Source organism: Monodelphis domestica, chromosome 3 (assembly GCF_027887165.1).
Source record: "Monodelphis domestica isolate mMonDom1 chromosome 3, mMonDom1.pri, whole genome shotgun sequence".
In the NCBI taxonomy this organism is placed as follows: Eukaryota; Metazoa; Chordata; class Mammalia; order Didelphimorphia; family Didelphidae; genus Monodelphis; species Monodelphis domestica.
The window spans coordinates 150,555,797-150,578,476 of NC_077229.1; positions in this window are offsets into that span (position 1 = coordinate 150,555,797).

Sequence of the window (22,680 nt, forward strand, 5' to 3'; positions counted from 1 at the left end):
TAAGGGACTGAAGCAGAATCAATTATAAACAGGGGTAGTAATCATAATCTCAGAAAAAGCAAAAGTAAAAATTGGTCTAATCAAGATAAAAGGAAAAAATTATATCTTGATAAAAGACACCATAGACAATGAAATAATATTAATACTAAACTTATATACACCAAGTGGCAGAGTGTCCAAATTCCTAAAGGAGAAGTTATAGGAATTATGAGAGGAAAAATATTAAAATGATATTTTTGAGGGACCTCACATTTCCCCTTTAAAGAAATAGATAAATCCAATAAAAACAATCAAGAAAGAAGTTAAGGAGGTAGACAGAATTGCAGAAAAAAGGAAATGATATACCTATATAACTATGTCACAGGAAAAAAAAATGAACAAACCATCAAAATATTCTTTAAGAAAAAGGGCTCAAAGACAGATTACTCACAAGTGAATTCTACCAAACATTCAAAAACAATTAACTCCAATATTACATAAACTATTTATAAAAATAGAGGAAGATGAAATCCTTCCAAATTCCTTTTATGACAGAAATATTCTAGTAATATCTAAGCCAGGTATGGTTAAAATCGAAAAAGAAACTTATAAACCAATCACCCTAATGGATATTGATATAAGGGTTTAAAATAAAACTCTAATAAGGATATTACAGCATTTTATCACAAATGGAAGACTTTAACATTAACCTAGATGCCTTTTCTTTCTCTTGATAACCTAAAGTCAGTCCTGGCTTTTAAAAAGAAATATCTAATTAAAAAAAGGAAGGAAGAAAAGCAAATTCACAGCATTAAAGATGAAAAGGGGGACAGCACCTCCAATGAGGAGGAAATTAAGGCAATCATTAGAAATTACTTTGCCCAATTATATGGCAATAAATACACCAATTTAGGAGAAATGGATGAATATATACAAAAATACAAACTGCCTAGACTAACAGAAGAGGAAATAGAATTCTTAAATAATCCCATATCAGAAATTGAAATCCATCAAGCCATCAAAGAACTTCCTAAGAAAAAATCCCCAGGGCCTGATGGATTCACCTGTGAATTCTATCAAACATTCAGAGAACAGTTAACCCCAATACTATACAAACTATTTGACATAATAAGCAAAGAGGGAGTTCTACCAAACTCCTTTAACGACACAAACATGGTACTGATTCCAAAACCAGGCAGGTCAAAAACAGAGAAAGAAAACTATAGACCAATCTCCCTAATGAATATAGATGCAAAAATTTTAAATAGGATACTAGCAAAAAGACTCCAGCAAGTGATCAGAAGGATCATTCACCATGATCAAGTAGGATTCATACCAGGGATGCAGGGCTGGTTCAACATTAGGAAAACCATCCACATAATTGACCACATCAACAAGCAAACTAGCAAGAACCACATGATTATCTCAATAGATGCAGAAAAAGCCTTTGATAAAATACAACACCCATTCCTATTAAAAACACTAGAAAGCATAGGAATAGAAGGGTCATTCCTAAAAATAATAAACAGTATATATCTAAAACCAACAGCTAATATCATCTGCAATGGGGATAAACTAGATGCATTCCCAATAAGATCAGGAGTGAAACAAGGATGCCCATTATCACCTCTACTATTTGACATTGTACTAGAAACACTAGCAGTAGCAATTAGAGAAGATAAAGAAATTGAAGGCATCAGAATAGGCAAGGAGGAGACCAAGTTATCACTCTTTGCGGATGACATGATGGTCTACTTAAAGAATCCTAGAGATTCAACCAAAAAGCTAATCGAAATAATCAACAACTTTAGCAAAGTTGCAGGATACAAAATAAACCCACATAAATCATCAGCTTTTCTATATATCTCCAACACAGCTCAGCAGCAAGAACTAGAAAGAGAAATCCCATTCAAAATCACCTTAGACAAAATAAAATACCTAGGAATCTATCTCCCAAGACAAACACAGGAACTATATGAACACAACTACAAAACACTCGCCACACAACTAAAACTAGACTTGAACAATTGGAAAAACATTAACTGCTCATGGATAGGACGAGCCAATATAATAAAAATGACCATCCTACCCAAACTTATTTATCTATTTAGTGCCATACCCATTGAACTACCAAAATACTTCTTCACTGATTTAGAAAAAAACCATAACAAAGTTCATTTGGAAGAACAAAAGATCAAGGATATCCAGGGAAATAATGAAAAAAAACACATATGATGGGGGCCTTGCAGTCCCAGACCTCAAACTATATTACAAAGCAGCAGTCATCAAAACAATTTGGTACTGGCTAAGAAACAGAAAGGAAGATCAGTGGAATAGACTGGGGGAAAACGACCTCAGCAAGACAGTATACGATAAACCCAAAGATCCCAGCTTTTGGGACAAAAATCCACTATTCGATAAAAACTGCTGGGAAAATTGGAAGACAGTGTGGGAGAGACTAGGAATAGATCAACACCTCTCACCCTACACCAAGATAAATTCAAAATGGGTGAGTGACTTAAACATAAAGAAGGAAACCATAAGTAAATTGGGTAAACACAGAATAGTATACATGTCAGACCTTTGGGAGGGGAAAGGCTTTAAAACCAAGCAAGATATAGAAAGAATCACAAAATGTAAAATAAATAATTTTGACTACATCAAACTAAAAAGCTTTTGTACAAACAAAACCAATATAACTAAAATCAGAAGGGAAACAACAAATTGGGAAAAAATCTTCATAGAAACCTCTGACAAAGGTTTAATTACTCATATTTATAATGAGCTAAATCAATTGTACAAAAAATCAAGCCATTCTCCAATTGATAAATGGGCAAGGGAAATGGATAGGCAGTTCTCAGATAAAGAAATCAAAACTATTAACAAGCACATGAAGAAGTGTTCTACATCTCTTATAATCAGAGAGATGCAAATCAAAACAACTCTGAGGTATCACCTCACACCTAGCAGATTGGCTAACATAACAGCAAAGGAAAGTAATGAATGCTGGAGGGGATGTGGCAAAATAGGGACATTAATTCATTGCTGGTGGAGCTGTGAACTGATCCAACCATTCTGGAGGGCAATTTGGAACTATGCCCAAAGGGTGCTAAAAGAATATCTACCCTTTGACCCAGCCATAGCACTGCTGGGTCTGTACCCCAAAGAGATAATGGACACAAAGACTTGTACAAAAATATTCATAGCTGCGCTCTTTGTGGTGGCCCAAAACTGGAAAACGAGGGGATGCCCATCAATTGGGGAATGGCTGAACAAACTGTGGTATATGTTGGTGATGGAATACTATTGTGCTCAAAGGAATAATAAAGTGGAGAAGTTCCATGGAGACTGGAACAACCTCCAGGAAGTGATGCAGAGCGAGAGGAGCAGAACCAGGAGAACATTGTACACAGAGACTAATACACTGTGGTATAATCGAACGTAATGGACTTCTCCATTAGTGGTGGTGTAATGTCCCTGAACAACTTTCAGGGATCCAGGAGAAAAAAAACACCATTCATAAGCAAAGGATAAACTATGGGAGTGGAAACACCGAGAAAACGCAACTGCCTGAATACAGAGGTTGAGGGGACATGACAGAGGACAGACTTTAAATGAACACTCTAATGCAAATACTATCAACAAAGCAATGAGTTCAAATCAAGAAAACATCTAATGCCCAGTGGACTTACACGTCGGCTATGGGGGGTGGGGGGGAGGAAAAGAAAATGATCTATGTCTTTAACGAATAATGCTTGGAAATGATCAAATAAAATATATTTAAAAAAAAAAAGATTTCAAAAAAAAAAAAAAGAAAATATCAGAAACTTCCGGTCAAGATGGCGGCTTAGAGAAAGCTAAAGTTCAGATCTCCTGAAACCCTTCCTTACCGATCTCAAACCAAATGCTCCTAGGGCACCGAAATTCAAAACAATCAATAGCATAGACCCCGGGAGTCCTCTTTCTGGACCTGGACCTGGATCAAAAGGTATGGCCCACCCCAAAAGCCTGAACCCAAGACCACTCGGACCTAAAGGGTAGGCAGAAGGAAGGTCGTAGTACCCATCCCCCCCAACCCAGAGCTCTGAGTCTGAGTCCGAGGCAGCAGAGGCAACCTCAGAGCCCCATGGCCTGCTATTCTGAAGGCCACTTCCTGAAAACAACCTAACCCAGTCGAGAGGGCACCCAGACAGCAGGGAAATAGAGAGAGACAGGGGAGCTCATAACCCCCTGGGAGGAGCCCTCGGAGCTCCGGGAAGCCGTGGCCCCTCACCCTCAGAGAGCAGGGTCTTCTGAAACAACAGCAACCCTCAGGACTGGCAAAAGGGCCTCTGGAGCTGGCTATTCTGAAGGCCACATCCTGAAAACAACCTAACCCAGTTGAGGGGGCACACAGACAGCAGGGAAACAGAGAGACGGGGGAGCTTGTAACCCCCTGGCTGGATCCCTCCATCCAAGTCTCAATTCCCTGCCTCAGGGAACACTCAATTCAATCCAGGGAAAGCTAATCTTCTTATCAGGAGCCCTCTCCCAGAGCTCCAGGAAGCCACAGCCCCTCCCCCTCAGAGAGTAGGGTCTTCGGAAACAACAGTAACCTGCAGGGCTGGCAAAAGGACCCCAGGGCCTGCTATTCTGAAGGCCGCACCCTGAAAAAAACTTGACCCAGTCACGGGCGGCACACAGAGAGCAGGGAAACAGAGAGAGACGGGGATGCTCATAACCCCCTGGCTGGAACCTTCCTTCCGAATCTCAGTTCAACCCAGGGAAAGCTAATCTTCTTATCAGGAGCCCTCTCCCTGAGCCCAGGGAAGCCACGGCCCCTCCCCCTCAGAGAGCAGGGTCCTCTGAAACAACAGCAACCCTCAGGACTGGCAAAAGGGCCTCGGGAGCATGTTGATTAATGATATTTCCTCATTATCTAAAGTCCCTTTTAACAAAATATAATTACCTTCCCTATCCCTTTTGATCAGGTCTATTTTTGCTTTGGCTTTATCAGATATCATGATTACCACTCCTGCCTTCTTTCTGTCAGTTGAGGCCTAGAAGGTCTTACTCCATCCTTTAATTCTGACCTTTTGAGTGTCAACCCGCCTCATGTGTGTTTCTTGGAGACAACATATGGTAGGGTTTTGGATTCTAATCCATTCTGCTATTTGTCTATGTTTTATGGGTGAGTTTATCCCATTCACGTTCAAAGTTATGACTGTCATTTGTGGACTCCCTGGCATTTTGATATCCTTCCCTAATTCTAACCTTTTCTTCTTCGGCTCTATCTTTTAGTCCAGTGATTTACTTTAAATTGGTCCCTCTAGTCCCCTCCCTTGATATGCTTCCCTTTTGGTCCATCCCTTTTTGTTCCCTCCTTTCCCCCCTTCTCTTTCCCTCCCCTTTTGTTTTCCCTCTCCCCCTCTGCCCCTTGGTTTTCCCTTCTCCCTATCCTTGTTGGGTAAGATAGAATTCAAGATCCCAATGGATCTGGATGTTTTTCCCTCTCAGAGTTGATTTCCCTGAGAGTAAGGTTTAAGTTAAAACTCTCTCCCTCTCCTTCTTATGGGAGTTTTCTTCCCCTCCCCTTCCCATGTGAATCTTTGTGTGAGAAAGCTTCCCTGAGCTCCGAGGACTCCTCCAATGGGGTTAAGAGTTCCCCCTTCCCTCTCTGTTTCCCTGCTGTCTGGGTGCCCCCTTGACTGGGTCAGGTTGTTTTCAGGATATGGCCTTCAGAATAGCAGGCTGTGGGGCTCTGAGGTTGCCTCTGCTGCCTTTGACTCGGACTCCTGATCAAAAGGGATAGGGAAGGTAATTATATTTTGTTAAAAGGGACTTTAGATAATGAGGAAATATCATTAATCAACATGTATGCACCAAATAATATAGCTCCCAAATTTCTAATGGAGAAACTAGGAGAATTGAAGGAAGAAATAGACAATAAAACCATATTAGTGGGAGACTTAAACCAACCATTATCAAATTTAGATCAATCAAACCAAAAAATAAATAAGAAAGATGTGAAAGAAGTGAATGAAATCTTAGAAAAATTAGAATTAAGAGACATATGGAGAAAAATAAATAGGGATAAAAAGGAATATACCTTCTTCTCAGCACCACATGGCACATTCACAAAGATTGACCCTTCATTAGGTCACAGAAACATAGCAAACAAATGCAGAAAAGCAGAAATAATAAACGCAGCCTTCTCAGATCACAAGGCAATAAAAATAAAGATCAGTAAAGGTACATGAAAAACCAAATCAAAAACTAATTGATAATTAAATAATATGATACTCCAAAATCACTTAGTTAGAGAAGAAATCATAGAAACAATTAATTTTATCGAGGAAAATGACAATGGCGAGACATCCTTTCAAACCTTGTGGGATGCAGCCAAAGCGGTAATCAGAGGTAAATTCACATCCTGAGTGCATATATCAATAAACTAGGGAGAGCAGAGATCAATCAATTGGAAATGCAAATAAAAAAACTCTAAAGAGATCAAATTAAAAACCCCCAGCAGAAAACCAAACTAAAAATCCAAAAAATTAAGGGAGAAATTAATAAAATCGAAAGGATTAGAACTATTGATTTAATCAATAAGACAAGAAGCTGGTACTTTGAAAAAACAAACAAAATAGACAAAGTATATATTTAAAACCATCAGCTAATAGCATCTGCAATGGGGATAAACTAGATGAATTCCCAATAAGATCAGGAGTAAAACAAGGATGCCCATTATCACCTCTAATATTTTACATTGTACTAGAAACACTAGCAGTAGCAATTAGAAAAGAAAAAGAAATTGAAGGCATTAAAATAGGGAAAGACTAAGTTATCACTCTTTGCAGATGACATAATGGTCTACTTAAAGAATCCTAGAGATTCAACCAAAAAGCTAATCGAAATAATCAACAACTTTAGCAAATTTGCAGGATACAAAATAAAACCACATAAGCATCCCCATTTCTATTTACTTTCAACACGGCACAGCAACAAGAACTAGAAAGAGAAATCCCATTCAACATCACCTTAGACAAAATAAAATACTTAGGAATCTATCTCACGAGACAAACACAGAACTATATGAATACATCTACAAAACACTCTCCACACAACTAAAACTAGACTTGAATAATTGGAAAAACATTAACTGCTTATGGGTAGGATGAGCCAATATAATAAAAATGACCATCCTACCCAAACTTATTTATTTATTTAGTGCCATACCCATTGAACTTCCAAATAACTTTTTTGCTAAATTAGAAAAAACCATAACAAAGCTCAATTGGAAGAACTAAGGATCAAGGATATCCAGGGAAATAATGAAAAAAAAATACAAAGGAAGGGGGCCTTGCAGTCCCAAATCTCAGACTATACTATAAAGCAGTGGTCATCAAAACAATTTGGTACTGGCTGAGAGACAGAAAGGAGGATCAGTGGAATAAACTTGGGGTGAGTGACCTTAGCAAGACAGTATATGACAAACACAAAGATTCCAGCTTTTGGGACAAAAGTCCACTATTTCATAAAAACTGCTGGGAAAATTGGAGGACAGTGTGGGAAAGATTGGGTTTGGATCATTACCTCACAACCTACACCAAGATAAATTCAAAATGGGTGAATGACTTGAACATAAAGAAGGAAACTATAAGAAAATTAGGAGAACACAGAATAGTATACATGTCAGACCTTTGGGAAGGGAAAGATTTTTAAACAAAGCAAGACTTAGAAAAAATCACCAAATGCAAAATAAATAATTTTGAATACATCAAATTAAAAAGTTTATATACAAACAAAACCAATATAACTAAAATCAGAAGGGAAGCAAAAATTGGGAAACAATCTTCATAAAAACCACTGATAAAGATCTAATTGCTCAAATTTTCAATGATCTAAATCAATTGTACATAAAATCAAGCCATTCTCCAATTGATAAATGGGCAAGGGACATGAACAGGCAGTTTTCAGCCAAAGAAATCAAAACTATTAATAAGCACATGAAAAAGTGTTCTAAATTTCTTATAATCAGAGAGATGCAAATCAAAACAACTCTGAGGTATCACCTCATACCTAGCATATTGGCTAACATGACAGCTATGGAAAGTAATGTATGCTGGAGGGGATGTGGCAAAGTAGGGACACTAATTCATTGCTGGTGGAGTTGTGAATTGATCCAACCATTCTGGATGGCAATTTGGAACTATGCCCAAAGTGGGATAAAAGGCTGTCTGCCCTTTGATCCAGCCATAGCACTGCTGGGTTTGTACCCCAAAGAGATAATAAGGAAAAAGACTTGTACGAGAATATTCCTAGGTGCGCTCTTTGTGGTGGCCAAAAATTGGAAAACGAGGGAATGCCCTTCAAATGGGGAATGGCTTAACAAATTGTGGTATATGTTGGTGATGGAATACTATTGTGCTAACAGGAATAATAAAGTAGAGGAATTCCATGGAGACTGGAACAACCTCCAGGAAGTGATGCAGAGCGAAAGGAGCAGAACCAGGAGAACATTGTACACAGAAACTAATACACTGTGGTACAATCGAAGGTAATGGACTTCTCCATTAGGGTCAATGCAATGTCCCTGAACAATCTGCAGGGACCTAAAAAACACTATCCACAAGCAGAGGATAATCTATGGGAGTAAAAACACCGAGGAAAAGCAACTGCTTGACTACAGGGGGGAAGGGGATACAACTGAGGTGAGACTCTAAATTAACAGTCTAACGCAAATACCAACAACATGGAAATGGGTTCGAACCAAGAACACATGTGATACCCAGTGGAATCATGCGTCGGCTATGGGAGAGGTGGTGGGAAGGGGGTGGGGGAGGAAAGGAAAAAACCTTTGTTTCCAATGAATAATGTTTGGAAATGACCAAATAAATAATGTTTAAAGTGAAAAAAAAGGAATAATAAAGTGGAATTCCATGGAGACTGGAACAACCTCCATGAAGTGATGCAGAGCGAAAGGACGAGAACCAGGAAAACATTATACACAGAGACTGATACACTGTGGTACAATCGAAGGTAATGACTTCTCCATTAGTGTCAATGCAATGTCCCTGAACAATCTGCAGGGATCTAAAAAACACTATTCACAAGCAGAGGATAAACTGTGGGTGCAAAAACACCAAGGAAAAGCACCTGCTTGACTACAGGGGTGGAGGAGATATGATTGAGGAGAGACTCTAAATGAACACTGTAATGCAAATACCAACAGCATGGAAATGGGTTCGAATCAAGAACACATCTGACACCCAGTGGAATCGCGTTGGCTATGGGAGAGGTGGGAGGGTGGAGGAAAAGAAAATGATCTTTGTTTCCAATGAACAATGTTTGGAAATGACTAAATAAAATAATGTTTAATAAAAAAATTAATCTTTTTCAGTCATATTCTTAACTATGGATGTACCCAGTGCTCTATATTAAGCTATCTTATGTTATCTATACTTTCTCACATTGTTATCTCATTATTTTCCTAGGGATCCATCATTTTCACAGTCTATAGATTTAAGTCTTGTATTCCTTCAAACTTCCTTCTTGGCTTCAACAACATTGCAAACTGTACTCCTATATCTAATTAAAAATTAACATGAACAAGAAAGAGTGAAGCTAGGTGGCACAGTGCATTGTTAGGATTAAAATTCTCTGGAGACTCTATATTAATTTATATTGAAAGCAGGTTGGAGAGAGAAAAGCATATAATCACATGACTGGTCATCTAGCCAACCTGAGATTGCTCACCTTATTTCCCATTCTGTTACGCTGCTTTCTAGCTTAGAGAAATGCAAATGTCCTTCATCCATATCTAATAACCCCAGTGATGCCACTTTTTCTCGGTCTCCCTGGTTGGACAGACGACCTCAATCCAGATCAGGGAATAATCTTCTGAACAGTTGGAGTCATATGGGATCAGAAGCAAGAGTCTCCCAAATGCCAGGGAGTCAAACACACACAGACACAAACAGACACACAGATACAGACACAAACACACACACACACACACACACACATATGTATATATATATGCCTGGTTCACAGGTTCCCAACCAATCAAAGGGTGGGAGTGACACAGAAATGACTTTTCAAAGCTTTCATTTTAGAAAGAAAAGAGGGGTACAATTCTATTTATTCATACAACATATAGCACCCAAACTTGAGTTAAGAAGACAATGTCAAATCTAGATCTAAACACCTATTAGCAACGGGAACTTAGGTAAATCAGTTAACTTCTATTTGCTTCAGTTTCCTCAACTATGAAATGGGGTTAATAGTAACACCTGCTTCCCAGGGTTGATGTGAAGACAAAATAATGTCATATTTTAAAGTATGTAAATGCTAGCTAAGAAGCAATTTATTATCTTTTTCCGGAATTCTATCTATCTTCTAAACTTCTCTATGACTTCTGATAGCACTAATATTTTCACAACTTCACCATCATCCTTGATTCCTCACTCTCTTTCAAAAGCCATATTAAATAAATTGTCAAATCTGGTTATTTCTTTCTCCATAATATCTCTCATATACTCCCCTTGTCTCCATTCACTTCAGTTTTTTCACTCATGCTGTATCAAAAGAATAATTGTGATAGCTTTGTAATTGGCTTTCTGCCATGATTCTCTCATTTCAATACTTCCTTTATTTATCTGTGTAAAGATTAAAAATTAGGGGAGACTGAGGCAAGATAGAAATTAGTTTCTCTCTACAAGGAGTATTATATTTTTATGAAGTTTATTAAAGGTTAAGGATTAAAGAAAATAAAGAATAAGAAAGTACATGCTTAGGCCAGAGAGGCCTAGACAAGATAGCCTCATATAATGAAAGAGATGCGTCTGCTCCAAAACGGAAGTTGAAAAAAGAGCCCAAGCCTATTCACAACCAGGTTTAAATACCCCATCTCGCTCTCGGCCCAGGTGAGAATTCAGTGAGATTAGAGGGCATTCTGGGGAAGTGGAGCAAGGATTTCTGGAGATTGAAGTCTTGGATTCGAGTCTATTTTTACATCTGCTAAAACACTTTTCCTAAAACATGAATTTTCCTATTCACTAAACTTCAATGGCTCCCTATTACCCAAAAAATTAAACTCAGGGTTTTGAGCTCATCAAAACCTAGCCCTTTCCTTTTTTTACCTGAATTCCATATTTTTCTTACACACACACACACATATATATGTGTGTGTATATATATATATATGTATATATATATATATATTTGGTTTTCATATTTAAATATTTACCTGATTATCATGTATTCGATAATGAATATATTACTTTCTAGTGGATATATCTAATGGATATATATACATTCTAGCCAAACTTGCCTTCTCTATGTTCTTCCCTTATGACATTGCACCTTCTATATATGTATCTTTTAAGTGAACATCTTCAATGCCTAGAATCTCTACTATCTAACTTATTTCTGAGAATATCTGGATCCAAGTGCCAAAAGATGCCTTCGATTGATTGAATAAATGATTAATTGAGATATATGAATAGGAAATTTTCAAATAAAAAAGATGTTATTAAAATATGGCAAATGCTCTAAATTACTAATATTAAAAATTATAAATTAAAACATCTCTAGGATTTATTTTCTTGCTAAGTCAATTGACAAAGATGAAGATGAAGAAACGTTTATTGAGAGGATGTGGGAGGACAGGCATAGTAATGCTCTGTTGTAGAACTGTGAATTGATTCAACAATTTTTAAGGCAACTATACCTTGATAGTAAGTAAACTGTATACAAGACACATAATCCAAAAGGCCAGCAGATTTTTTTTTAATCATGTATATAAAATATTTAAAGAAATGTGTTTTATTGTAGGAGAGAATTGGAAGCAAAGTAGGTTCTTATTAATTGGCAAATCACTATAAAATTGTGGTACATAAATTTAATGGAATATTATTGTTTTACCAGAAATTTTGAACATTTTAGATTCAAATAAAATTTGAAAGGCTATCTAAACTGATACAAAGTGAAAATTGGGAAAAAAATAATACAATTTCTGCCCAAACTATAATAATCTAAAAGGAAACAATTTTGTGTGGCTGGAGAATTCTGTGTATGTAGTGTATGTAGAGATGTAGTGTATGATCAATATTTTGAAACTCTTGTGATTTAACATCCTACCCACATTGTGGCAGATTAACAAAACAGAAGTGCAAAAGATGCTTATTTTCTTTTGTTTAGTCCATATTTTACTAGATTCAATTAATTATTATAATTAAGGACTTCTGTGAAGGGTGAGTAAGTTCATGATGGGTTAGTGATAGAGATGGAAGAAAGAGACAGAGAACTAGACAGAAAGAAAGACAGAGAGCTAGAAACACATACAGAATACTTTACTAAGCACTGGTAAGTCAAATATAAGCAAATATGGCAATCTGTAGGCTGAAATAATATACATTATAATGGAGAAAGGCAAGATCAAAGAGAAGTTGTACAAGAGGGAAGGAAGGAGAGTGAAGAAGGATATTCAGATTCTGGGCAACACAACTAGTGAGAATGAATATATGTCCAGAGTATAAGTTAAATTGGTAGTGAATTGACGATGGCAAAAGACCACTTGTTAGATGGTTGTCCTGGCTACAAAGTTACAAAACTAAAGAGAGAAGGTATCAGGATGTATGCTTCTTGAGATGGAGTGATAACTGTAAGGCAGAGAATTTCAGAGTGAGTTCAGTAAGGATGACTCAAATAATTAATTTTACTAAACTTCAGGTTATTGATTTTACGTAATATCTCTTTTATTCTCTTCTGAAATCATCTGGCAGCCACCTATAGGGTCACATAATAATAGTATTGAAAAAGTATATAAAAACTATTAATTTAAATTCTTTCCCAAGTGAAAATATCTTTTACAATACACCTAGACATATTGCCCCCTGTTGAATTTTCATCAGTAATCATTGACAGGGGAAATATAAAATTTCTCAGATAATTTAAAGGATACTTAAAGTTGTGACCTAATTAATACTGCTGTTTATTAGAGAAATATCCATGACACAAAAATTCCAATGTGCTTTGTAACTGGATGAAGAACTGAGTCAAGGAAGCATGAACTAGTAAGGAGATAGTAGCTTGATGGCCAGTTGATCAATGAGTAAATAAATATTTATTAGGTATCTACTACAGTCCAGGCACTATATTGTTAAATACTAGGAATATAAAAAGAAGAAAAAGACAATCCCTGTCTTCAAAGATGACAAAGTCTATTGAGGGAAAGAACAAAGCAAATATGTACAAACAATCTATAGTCATAATAAATAGGAAGTAAACAAGATGGAGAAGGCATTGAATTAAAAAGTGTTGGGAAAGGCTTCCTATAAAATATGAAATTTGAGGGAAGCCAGGGAAGACAGGAGACATAGACAAAGGCCATCTTTGTATGTGGCGGAGGTAGAGTGGAAGAGTGAAGAATAGAGAAACAGAGAAGTGAAGAAGTAGAACAAATGAGTGGTTAGAAAGTTTGACAGTCAATAGGTATTTTTAAGTCCTTTAGTATGAGGGCTATAGGAGTTAGGGAAGAGAAAAGAAAAATAAACCATGTACTAAACTCATTAAATAAGAAAGGAAATAACTGAGTTCTATAGAAAACAACTAACATGATTTTGATTGAATACCAGAAATGAACAGCATGATCCTCAAAGGAGTAGAAGTTATTGATCATTGGAGTTAGGAAAAGAAGATGGAAATGGCAATGAGGAGCAAGGAGTATTATAACTCCCATTCATTGACAATAAAGATAAAGAGAAGCAGTGAAGGTGCAGCCCATATTGGAAAAGGTGGCCCAAGAGGCTGTGACATCAGGGGGACCCAGATTTTTTGTAATAACTAGAAGTTAGAAGGAATGGGGGAAGAAAAGATTTAGGATGACAGAAAGTTTGTTGCTTATGGAATAGACATTCCAGAAAGCATAGTGGAAGAGGAAGGTGATATCTGTTTAATATTTAAGGGTAGAAGGTTTAGGTGAATTGGAATAAGGAATCAGATAGTAGAGAATGGGGAATGGTGTTTGTATGATGACCTACAGGGACTTGGAATTACTATGATATGTTGGGTATATTATGGTATGGGTTCATCAGTGAGTGGAAGGAGCTACTCCACTTCCCAAAGAAATATGAAGATCAAATTGGAGACAAGTGTTGCATGAGAAAGAAAGCAAATATTCAAATGGGAGGATTGATTTTGCTACTCCTCTTCCCCACAAAGACTGGAGATTAGGTTAAAAAAGCCTACAGCACAAGATGGGAGTCAATCTTACACAGGAAGACAAATAAGCCCATCTTCCCACCAACTTTTCTTCTTCCCTTAAAGGACAGGGACAATAAGAGACAGAAGGCTTGTGATCCAATGTATGATTGCTCCTTTTTGCACTAAAGTTCTCTTCATTGCTATTGGGTCATCAAGCTGGTACCAGGAGATGGGATGCAACAGAAGGTGGAAGGTACCTAGTCAGAGGAAGGTTTGGTTCTTATTATCTGATCTTGGACATGAAGTAGAATAGAAGGAAATCACTTTAGGGAAGTAGTAAGTTGTTCTGACTGGCTTCTTGCAGCCTCCTCTCAGTGGATATGCATAGCAGGAGATATAATGCTTGAGGACAGAGAACTGTCTGGATCCTATTCTCATCTGAGGCTGGATATGAGGCACTCCTTTCCCAGAATTAAATCACTTTGGGGTAGACAGAAGACATAAGGTTAAGCTTGAATATTCTATTTTAATTATTTTACTTGTTTTGTTTTTCTTGTACATTTATATGCCTTCGAAAAGATTTGACATAAAGATTATATTGATGTGGGTGTAATAAATGTCCCAGAAGAGAATACACAAATTGTAAGTCATCCCATGCAAATGACTCTGAAATCTACTTGGACAAATATCACCTTTCTCCTAACCTCCAATTTCACATCTCAAAATGCTTTTTAGACTTGATGTCACATATATTATCTTATGCTTGATATCAAAAACTTATTTTATTTTCATCTCCAAACTCTCCAACTCCTATTACTGGCTATGCAACTGCTGTCTTCCCAGTCACCTAGGTTTCCTACCCAAACAGCATCCTTAATTTGTTATTCTTTACTACTCCCTCCAAATAATAGTGGTCAAATCATGTTTCCACCTTTATAACAACATCTTTCATTTGTGTCTCCTCTCTTTTGAGATTGCAACTACTCTTATGCAGGACCTCATTAATTCATGATCTAACTATAACAATATGCAATATGTTATTTTTAATTCTATTATTTCCCTTCTCCAAATTCATCTTCTGCTCAACTGTCAAACTAATATGAAAATGCAAGCCTACTCATGTCATTCTCCCTATTAAATAAATCTCACTGACCTCCTGTTAACTCTAAGGTCAAATATGAAATCCTTTGACTTAAATCCTTAATAACCTAATTCTTGTCTACTTTTCCAATCTTTTTACTTCTTCTCACATACCTCATGATGATCCACTAATATTGTCTCCTGGCCATTACTCGAAATATTACATTGCCTGATTTCTTTTCATTAGCAGTTTCCTATGACTGGAATAGTTTCCCTTTTTTTTTGGTCTCTGCATCCTAGTTTTTCAGGCTTCCTTCAATTTTCCAGTGAAAACTGTACCTTCTGCAAGCTTTCTCCAGGATTCTTTCATAAGTTTTTTCCAGATTATATCTGCCCAATTTTCAATAATCAGTTTCTGATATTTTGTGATCCATAATCTTTTCCTCCCTCTCACTCCACCCCTTCCCTAATATGGTAGTTAATATGAGGTAGGTTATACATATGTTTATATACAATTACCCACACATTTTTCATTGATGCCTTACCTCTGATATTATTTACAATTTATCCTGTATATATCTTATTTGTACATAGTTGTTTGCATGTTTTCTCCTCCATTACACAATTAGCTCCTCAAAATCAGGACGCATCTTTTGTTTTATTTTGTATCTTTAACTGTTAGCAAAATGCCTGGCATATAATAGTGCTTAGTAAATGGTAGGTGTCTACCTAAAAGACTGGAAATAGTGAAGGACACTCAAGAGTTGTGTGGGAAATTTAAGGGATGCATATATGTACATATATCTAATATATGTAGGTATATATACATATATATACATGCATTACATGCATATTCAAATATACCCAAAATATGTGTATATGTGTGTATGTTTATGTTGTTGCAAATCTTTGAGGCAGTAGCATGAAGTTACAATTTCTATAACTGATACTAGACAAAATTCTAATTATATTTTAGGTAGATAGGCAGGCAGAAGAATTTATTAGATGCCTATTATGTGCTACACATGATTCTAAATGCTGGATTTCTACCAAAAATTAGGCAGACAATTAATTTGCAAATACCTTTTAATTTCACATCCTTGAGAATCATTGATTAGAATTTTCATAAACTTCAAGAAGAGAAGGATTAGCAATGGTGATGACAAAACATAACTCAAACAGCACTAATTATTACATGAAATCTTTTTTACTATTGTACTTAAACTTTGGAAGGAATAGTAGATTATACACAAAGAAATATGCTGAAAAGGGTTACTAGTCATAAAAAGACGGAGAAAGTGAAGTCATGTTATATTGCTCAAGGTAGGGAATCTTGACTTAGAATGTTTGTCATCACACAGATGTACACACATCTATTTTATCTCAGTTTTCTATAGTTTAGGAAAAATTGATCTAATAGTTATAAGATGACTTTACCTCCAAAGAACAAGAATACTTTCAGATAATATGCTATATCTGTGCATAGTTGTGCTAATGTTTAAAAGTGAAATTGATTTTTCATTTGTTCAATTCTCTTTTCAGTAATAAATAGATAACATTCCTTGAGCTTGAATGGAATGTCACAAAAAGCAGTTGACATGATACAAAATTTTGCTTTTATGAATAGTAAAAACACTTGGCTTGGTTTAAACTCCTTACAAAGAGGACATTAATTCCCATGGAGATGCATATAACTCTGAAAGAAAGCAGCTTGACATAGAGGCAGAGATAAATATAAAAATAAAACACTCTAATTTGAAATTCAGATGTTTTATAAATGTATTGCATATATGACACCTTCATAGAAGACAGGGAAGACACAAATATTCAACATAAATTCAGAGGAGCCTATTTTTATGATAGTAGATAAAACCCTACAGCCTTCAGGAATGGAAGAGCTGATGTTTCATGAAGATTCATAGACCCTTTTACAATGACAAAGTGGAATAGTGGGTTAGCAATCTACTACTCTAGTCAACAGGCAATCAAAGGAAAGGAAATAACCCCAAGAGATCATCTGTCATGTCTCCTTCCACACCTGGCAGGACCACATGTAAAGCATCCTGGACAGAATTACTGGGATTTGAAATTGGAAGTAAAACTAAATTACTTTTAAAAATGTAGGTAGTAGGGGGCAGCTGGGTAGCTCAGTGGATTGAGAGTCAGGCCTAGAGATGGGAGGTCCTAGGTTCAAATCTGACCTCAGACACTTCCCAGCCGTGTGACCCTTGTCAAGTCACTTGACCCCCATTGCCTAGCCCTTACCACTCTTCTGCCTTGGAGCCAATACACAATATTGACTCCAAGACGGAAGGTAAGGGTTTAAAAAATGTAGGTAGTGCCAGCTGACTTTTGTAGTAGAAATTCCTTCTTTTACCCAAGGTCATATAGGCATATGGTGTATCAAAATCTGGAAAGAGTTTGGAAGAATACTTAAGTGTTTTGACTCTAAATGAAAGAAATAATATCATTGACCACTTTCCTACACGTAATACTTTCTTTTACCTTTGCCTTATCAACACTATTAATGATGTTTACTGACCATCTACTATATTGAAAGAATTTTATATGTTCAGTATACAAGATTCAAGGGAGGGAGAGTTTAAAAAGAAATACAATATAGTCCACTCAAAGGCATTCTATAGCGTTGAAAATTCATAACAGAGGAGAGAAAACATTAATACAGACATATACATCAGGAGAAAGTTGCAAATGAAATGGAACATGTTTAGAGAGAGCCAGTTCTATATAAAAAGAAAGGAAACTACATTTTTACTTAAGAAGTTTATGTTAGAACTGGATAACCTTAGAAAACTCAATTAACCCCTTTGGAAATTATCAATACTCACTTTATTATGGTGTTTTGGAACCACTAGCTGTCAGTTGTACAAATCAATTCCCTAACCTCCATTCTCTCCTTCCCTACTTTCATCCCCTTTAGTTAAACTTACCCCAAATGCCCCATTACAGGTAAAGCTACCTCTTCCACTTTGCTCTCAGGTATTTATATCATGTCATATTACAAAAATTTACCTTCCTTTCTGAGTTTTTGAACTTCTAATTGGCTAATTTTCTTACATATTTTTTCTATTTTCGTATTGTCTTTTTTTCCCTCAGACTCTATCATTTTCTTAATCTTTTAAGCTCTTCCAAGAACATTGTTTGACTTGTGTTCATTTTACATTTTCCTTTGAAATTTTAGAAGTTGATGCTTTTATTTTAATTTTCCTTACATAATTTATGTTTTCTGGTTTATCAAATTTTGGGTTATTGTGTTGCTTTTGGGTTATTTTTTGTTTCTAAACTTCCCACTTCAAATTTGTTACATTCATATACCTATGTGTTTAAGTCAATAGCAGAGGGTATTGATGACAGGATCTATAATAGATTTTAATTCCTGGAAGTGCTTTTTTATTTTATTCCCAAATTATTTTATGATGCTTCCATTTATATTATATATATATATATTATTTTTCAAATCAATTTTGTTATTATTTTATAGAGGTTTGTAAATTGATTCATATATCTTTGATAATTTGATTTGTATGATGTAAAACCTTAAAATTAACATTGGGAGTATGTACTTTTTGTTATATTGGCATGGCCCAAGCCCCTTAAATGGACATCAGAATGCACTAGTCCTCTACTTCTTCCCTATTTTAAGACTGAGTACTGTGTAGATGGAAAACTTGCAACACCTGAGCTACATTCCCCTTATCCTTTTAAGTTATGTCCTCATTTTACCTAAAGATGCTTAGGAGATGAATTTGGCTGAGATCCACGCTGTGGGGCTGTTTTTTTGGAGCTGGTGCTTTTGGTAAAGTATTGCAGGTGTGAGTCTCTGTCTCATTGCTCTGTTCACTTGACTGAAAGAACCTTTTTTTTTCTTTTCACTCTCTTTTGATTTAGTATTAAAATCATATATATTTTAGATACTAGTATTTAATTAACTAGTAATTAACTAGTATTTTTAAATACTCCTACAGTATCCAGCACAAGATTTAAAGATGTAATTGGCCCTACATTTAGCCACAAAGAACACCACTCATCCATTAACCCATGGTCAACTTCTTTTTTTCCCCATCACCGAATCTGAGCCCCTTAGAGCCTCACTCAACTGTAGACTTCAACCTTGAAATCCTGGCACTACAGCTGAGAACTCTGTACATCTATTGCCAAGAATCCAAGATCAAAAAGCAGTTATTCTACTCTACTTGCAGGAAATTGAGACTGTCCACAGAAGGTCCTAGGTTCTTCCTTGTCCCACCTCCCTCTACAATGAGAGTCCCTCTTTTGAAGCATAATGTCTCATGGATCTCCTTACAGGTGCCCTTTAACTTAAGCAGTTACAAGCTATATGACTGAAGACCCCAGGTAATCTCTGGGTGCTGAAGAACTCTGCTTTCCTATTGACAAAGATTCTATGACAGCCTCTGGAATCTTCAGCAAGCCATGATTGAGTACCAGACCTTGCTCCCTCTCCTATTGCCTCTCATCTTGCTAAGAAAAAAAGAATCGAATCATTTCACAGCAGATCAAAATTTCATCTGCCCTGGATAGCCCAAAGACTTCATCAGCACAGTGTCATATTCACCCATACATAGGGCCATTATGATTCTCTCTGAACATATTGCACCAGTTGGCACTAGGCACCTTGCCCCCATAGATGTGGACAGATAAGAAACCAACTATCTCCTGAAAGGAATCTTTGTACTCTAAACCCAATCCCCAATTCTCCTGGACAATAGCATCCTCTTCTCAGACCCTGAATATTCTAATAGGGATTATGCCTGCTTGGTACCTTCATTGAGACATGATTCCACTCCTTCTTGTAGACAAAGAAACCATTAATAAAACCATTTCAGACTGACTTTGAACTTTTCTGTAATCTGTTCATTTTTCTCACTGGGAGACTGGAAAAGGAGGGGCATAGAAGCCCCAATCAATCTGGAGGCTTTAGGCCTGGAGCCCAGGGGAAAGCTTCAATATCTGTGATCTATGGTTTCTTGCAGTGCTATACCATCCCATTTTACTTTTAGACCACTATTTGTCTAGCAATTCCCTAATCAGCTGTTACTACCCTCTCACACTTGAAATCACTGTATATAATTCTGATATTTTGATTTACCTAACTTTAAATATCATATATTTTGAGTAAAATAAAATATAAGTCCCTTGATGGCAGGAACTATTTATTTTGTGTTATATATATATATATATATATATATATATATATAGTGTTTTTTTCACTTTAATGCCTTGAACATTCTCTGAACTTGACAAATGTTTGTTGAATATGATTGCTTGTTTTTGTTTTGTTTTGTTTTTTGTTTGTGTCTTCACAACATGACCAATGCTTAAATATGATTTCCAGGGCTACACATATATAACCTATATCAAACTACTTTATTTCTTAGGAAAGAGGTTTGCAGAGAATTTGCAACTCAAAATTTTGTTAAATGAATGTCAAAATTGTTTTCCATGCAATTTAAGAAATAAAATGTTAAAATGGGAATAATAATATTTACACTATCTACCTTCCAAGTTATTTTTAGGAAAGTAGTTTATAAACATGAACTGTTTTATTGTTGCTCAGAGTTATTTCATAAAGAATTTGAGTTCATGAGCAGGAAGGCTACAATTCAAATTTTAGAAAAATGAATTGTTTAATATTTATATTTAATTATTTATCATACTAAAATAAATTTAATGTTATATATCTAGGGTGAGTATACTAGTATCATTAAGTGAACATAATATATTTTAATGTTACCATTCCTATTGTCTAATTCTGCTGTAAATGGGCAAATTAATAAATATTTTAATGAAATATAAACTTATTCATTCCCCTTGAAGAATGTTTTTGACTTGTCCAAAAATTGACAAAAAAGAAACTGTCTTCTGTAGCATTCCATCATATACATCAAAATATAATTTAAAAAAAGAATTCAGTCGTGGGAAGGGAATAATAGCTGGAGGAATCAGTAAATTCTATTTACAAGATAAAATAGTTGAGATATGCTTTGAAAGAACCTAGACATTCTATTATGACGCTTGGAGAGAGGAGATAGACATTGGGTCATACTCTATGAATGTAGGTGAATAGAAGATGAATTGCATATAGCCACTGTCCTATTTTATTATAGAGAAAATGGCACATGTAGATTTGAGATAACTTTCACACCTAGCTACCGAATAGTAGCTATCTTTATCTGAAAAACCTGAGGCTAAATCTATCTATCTATCTATCTATCTATCTATCTATCTATCTATCTATCTATCTATCTAGTTAATTTGTTAGTGACTGAGTAGAAATTTCAGCTCATATGATGTCTCTATGCTATGTTGACATTTATTGTTTTAAGGATATAAATGTATATTAAAGGACTAAATTGACTTTAAATTGTACATCCATCCTATAGCCACAGATTTTTTTTTCTTTTAAAATCATTTTTATTCTAAAAGGGATTAATAGATTCTGAACTTTTTAACTTGTATATCATGATGTTTCTTTTCAATTATTCTATTTTTTGTGAATGACAGGTGTTCTACTCAAAGTGCTGCTATACTTCTACTGTCCTAATTATTTTCTTTTGTAGTCTAATAATGTTAGAGAATTCACTTAGAATCTGTTAATTTAATTAAACTATTAGGTGATAGACTTAATGTACATGTGTTTCAAAAACTATTTTTGCTTTTAAGCTGTCAATAATATATAGAACTTATATGGTTACTTTATCAATTCAAAGTGCACTAAGTCAATTCAGTGACTGAATTTATAGTTCCTCATATGAGGAAAAAATACAGTTTCTTTATTTGAGGGAAAGAATAGTGAGACTTCATATGAAACTAGAGAATGGAAACATTGTAATAACTTTTCCTTTATGCCCTGACATCTTGGCATGAGTCTGGTTTTGCTTATTATGATTGGCTTAGGCAGTAAACTGGTAAGTGAGTCCACTGAGGCTGTTTTAATTTTAGCTGTTTACATCATTAAAAGTTGAATGATGACATATTTTACTGTTTTGTTGCCAACTTTGTCTTTAATAAATAATTGTTAGTGTCAATGAATCATTAACTTGAATCATCAGGGATAATTCCAAAGAAACTGAGATTATAGTCTTCATTATATACCAAATTTTTATGCTCTCCTGGGGTGATTCCAAGTTATTTGTATCAAATGAAAACAAGATGACTAAAGCAGGGTTCCAGTGAATACTGAATTCTATACAAAAGGTTATATTAATGTTCTCATTATGTTACAAGTTCTATTATAGAAGAATTTTATTTGGTATGAACCCAATGTTTCCCGTACAAAATTTCCAGATCAATTTTGTGCTTTCATTAAAATAAAGAAAAATGAAAACATAAGACAGATATAAAATAAACAAATAGGTATTTATGTATCTTATATGTATCACTCTCTATGTGTAT